At 21.8% G+C, this 4,990-nt stretch overlaps 1 protein-coding gene across 1 annotated transcript in view; it reads left to right on the top strand.

Moving 5' to 3' along the window:
• Positions 1-4,990, top strand: part of LOC107483243 (endoribonuclease Dicer homolog 2) — a 16,110-nt gene that overhangs the window by 2,506 nt on the left and 8,614 nt on the right. The window lies entirely within an intron of this gene.

The raw sequence follows: 4,990 nt of genomic DNA, 5'->3' as shown, positions 1-4,990 counted from the left end.
ATTTAGAACAAAAATTTATTCCTATAAAAAATATAAATAATATAGTATAACATTACTGTTCTATTTTGTTGTCCAACCCAAAGCTTTTTCTCATGTCTGACTCACTCCAAATATTTTTTTTTTATTTATTTATCTACTTCCATCACCACTTTAATCATATTGTGCCAAACCAATTAAGAAAATCTTTACTAAATTAAGTGTTGCTATATTGAGATCTATTACTGGACGCATGTTACAATTTAAAAAAGCCACGTTACCATTCAAAAAAAATAAGATGTTTTAACCGCCATATGTGAGTGACGCCCTTTTCTTATTTGTTGAAAGCACTTAAATATATACAAAAATGGCGCATACTATCGTGTAGATGGATAGTTTCTTCTACGTGTGTAGATGACAAATATCAATAAAAAAGGAAAATAATAAAATTTTAACTAAAAATATCTCCGCATCCTCGAGAAATAAAAAAGGAAAAATTTTAGGTGTTATCAAAATGATAATAGCATGTCTTACCTAAATTGATTGATAGTTTTATTTGCAATTGAATGCTCTAAATTCCATTTTGTTTATCCCACGTAACCTATTCCAAATTTCCAATAGGAGAAATAGAATTTTGCTCGAGGGCCCATTACAGATATTGTTAAGTCATATTAGATGGACGGTTCCAATGTTAAATTTGATAATGGTTTAATTTGTTTGCATTGAAATTGCCGTTAATAGTATTAGAATTAGTGTTGAGGGTATAAATATTAGATTTTGAATTAAAGAATTTAAATATTTGGAATAATTAAACATTATAATAAATTAAATTTAACAATTATTCAGTTGATAATTTTATAATAATATATTTTTTTTGAATTTATTGAATAATAATATTTTGAATGACAAATGAAATTATTATAGTATTTATGAGTTGATATAGAAATATCATATCTTGAAATAAGTGGTAACAAGATATAATGTTAGTTTTTTTTTTCTTTTTTTCTAGCAGTGATTGATCTCATAATATATACTTTGTTAAATTATTATGACTTATAATTAGTTTTGTGTTGGTATTTAAGCATATATTATTTTATTATTCATTTATTCTAAAATAATAAAAAAAATTTGTCCGAACGTAAATTTTTTAGTATATTTAAGCATACACATTTCAGTATTTATTTACATTGACATATTTATTTTGATTTTTTATTCATAAATTAATATAAAAAATACCAAAATATAGCTAAAATGACCTATTAAATTATTTTACAAGCACATATAAATTCAATTAAATGTAATTTAACCTGTTTTTAATTACTATTATTATTATTGTTATTATAAAAATATGTTGGCCTCAACTATAGTTTTTATGGTGTATGTGTAGTACTTGTGTTTATTAAAAATTATTTTACACATAATTTTATTAAATGCAAGTGCTATAATTTTTAAACAATTATTTTTTAAAATATAATTTTCATAAGCTACTTTTAAAAAATAAAATTTTACCAAATTAAATTTTAGTAAACAATAAACCTAGAGTCCGGGACCCATCCAGCACACAGTGACAAAGGCACAACTGGGCTATCCCGTACCATTTAAAGTTTTAAATCCAATAATCAAAGCCTGATAAATTAAACAATAAAAAAATTAACTGCGACACTTAAAAAGCTCGGTATGAGTTGAGACTAAGGGTGAAAAAAGTTTAAATAGGTATAAGTTCGTCCTTTTTTAAAAGTCCTAATATATTAATAAATCATACCTAGATTTATTAATTAATTTTATTGGTTTATTAAATCTATTTAAATTTATTAAAACATAATTAAATATATAAATAATTTTTTTATTAATAAAATTATGAAATATATTTTAAATTTATTATATTTTATTATAAATATTTTTGTATATTTTAAATACTTTAAAAGATTAAAATTTTTTGTAAATATTAAATATGACATATTATATATAAATATTTTTATTAAAAAATAAAATTTTTAAATAATATTTATTTTTGTAAAAAAAATTTAACTTTTTAATAGACTTCAGTTCAAGTCAGGCTGAATAACAAGTCAGACATAGTACTTTATAAAGAGTCTATAACATGTTAGACTCAAACTAATGAACTACATGACATGTTAGGTCTGTTACGAGTAAAGCTTGGCCTGTTTCTACTTTCACCCCTAATTGAGACTCTGCTCTCCCATTACGGTCTGATTTATACTAGTATCAAAGTACTGTCATTTGAATTTTTGTTGAAAAGAAAATGGTACCTGCAAAAGATTTTAATATTTAAGTTAGTAAGAATTTTAAGTAGGTTTTTAGTAGATTAAAACTTGAATATATCTAAAGTATGTCAGTGTATTTATAATATATTAAATAACCATTTTTTTAAAAGTAGTTTTACCTTTATTAGTAGGAGATATTTAAAAAAGTAGTTAATTATTTAAATAAGTAAGGCTGTTCAACCTCTCAAGAGATCGGGTAAGTAAAAAAGGCTACTTTTTTTATGGTGGACTTTTATCCTTATTAAACCTGATTTTATTTTGGGTAAGGGTAATAGGGTACGAATACTATCCGAACTCACAGGTACTTAATCCGCCCCTATTCATTTGTAGCAGGTAATTACTCGCACCGAAATGAGTTTTAGCGGGACGAGATCTTAAACGGTGTAGGATCGGCTTTGGGTAATACCTGCCCGGTATATATATAATATATATAAAATAATTAATAATATTGTATTATATTTAAGTTTTTATTTTAATTTATGTTATGTATGTGACGATAGTTATATAAATTTTAAATTTTAATTTTATTTATTAGATTTTAATAATTATAAGAGAAAAATTGATATTTGTAGGAGTAAATTAGAGTTTAACTTTTTACAACTTGCAGATAAGAGTTAGGGTAAAAAAATATTAATAAAAATATTAGATTTGATATTAAAATTAAAAATAAAATAATGAATAAAATATGAAATTTAAAATTAAAATATTTAAAATTAAAGAAAAAAATGAAGAAAAACATTTAGTAAATATTGATTCAAATATTAATGTGATAACAAATTGAATCAAATAATATATATTTGAATTAATTAAATTAAATAATTAATATAATAAATTAATTATAATTATTTGACTATGAAATAAGTTAAATAAATAAAAAATATCTTATAAGTATGTCATGTAAAAATTATAATACTTTTAAAAATTATTAATTAAAATATATAAGACGAAAAATTAATACAAATTAAAAAATTCATTTAATCAAATAATTAAAATAAAATATTAAATAATTTAATATTTATCGTAATAAAAATAAATAATAATTGATTATAATACTCTTAAAAATTACTAATCAAAGACAAAAAAAATAATATTATTAATTAATTATAATTAATGTAATAAAATAAAATATTACATAATTTAATATTTATCTTAATTTAATTAATTAATTAATATATTCAAATAAATTAAATAAAATAAATAAAAAATATCTTTATGCCCTAATTTTAATAATATATAATAGATAGACAGATAGATTAATCTTTTTTGTAACATTCTTTAGGGCAATCATCGTTATTGGTTACTAGGCATGTGTACTTAAACACTGCTTGTAACGAGTCACCAAAAAATAACACTGCTTGTAACATAAACCAAGAAAGCATTGTATTGTCGTTAATTATGGATTGAAAGGATCCTACTTTCCTACTTTCGGCTAATTTTTTTTAAGTAAAGTGATATTTAATGGTGGTGTTTATATGTGTTGATAATTATTGTGACGTATTTATTTATAAAATATTGTTATTATATAGATAATAAATTTTGAAATAAAATTTCACTTATTTTAATATAATTCATAGTAAATAGAATAATTAATAAATGTTATATGAAAATTCAAAAAATAATAATGTTTTATGGCTTAAAATTACATTGTTTCATATTCATGTGGGAGCAATGTGATATCTACTATTATAGATAATGAGATACATGAAAAACTTAATTTTGTTTCACACTATTTATAGACAAAAAGATATATATATATTCATTATTTACTACAAAAATGTTATTCGCACATTAATATTAGCTACTAAAACTAGCTATTAATGTATTTGTGTATAAATATATGTGTAATTTAATTTATTTTTAATATATATATTTATTTTTTTTTTTAAAAATTAATTAGTCAGAAATCAAAATATTAGAGAATCTAGATTTTATAGAAGAACATAGTATATACATCGTTTGTTATTATAAAGAACTAAATTAGTATTTTTTTAAAGACTAATTAGTTAAAAATTGAAATCTCTATAAACCTAATTGTTATTTTATTCTTTTTAATGAATAAAATATGTGTGTTGTAAGTTGATATTGAAAACATGGATGTTTTTTATTTGTACGGAGTACATTTTTTTTCAAATTGATATTAAATAAATTAAATCATCTGATTTATTATTGAAGAGAAACAAATTTAAAATGGGTGATTTAATTTTAATATTATATTTTTTAAATTTTTATTTTATAAATTAATTTAAAAAATTAAAAAAGCGTAAATTTGAGTATCTAATTATTTATTTATTTTTTTAAAAAATTAAGTAACAAAAATTACCGTGTTCAATTTATGCTAAAGACCATTTATCAAGTGAAAAATCAAAATTTACCACTTATTAAGGTGATAGTGATACACCCTAGACACCATCATCCTAAACAAAATTTCCCTACTTTCTAGCAAAACACTGATTAAGATATCCCAAATTCAAGAACTCCTATAAACTTGAAAAATGTTTCTACTTTCTAGTCTTTTGTGGCCAATTAACGTTATTCCAAGATTGCGACTGATGTCCCCAACACAACCATAGCAGATTCCATAAATTAACCACTACTCCTAATAAGTACTGTACTATATACCGTATATATGTACGTATACAAACGTTTGCAGAGGCCTGGGAGAATTCATGTACACCCATTGCCCATACACAAACACACACGGGGGCAGAATTCGGAAATTCCAATTGAGA

Source organism: Arachis duranensis, chromosome 4 (assembly GCF_000817695.3).
Source record: "Arachis duranensis cultivar V14167 chromosome 4, aradu.V14167.gnm2.J7QH, whole genome shotgun sequence".
Classification (NCBI taxonomy): domain Eukaryota; kingdom Viridiplantae; phylum Streptophyta; class Magnoliopsida; order Fabales; family Fabaceae; genus Arachis; species Arachis duranensis.
Note: the sequence above shows the minus strand (reverse complement) of the source record. Positions and strands in the feature narration are given on the sequence as shown.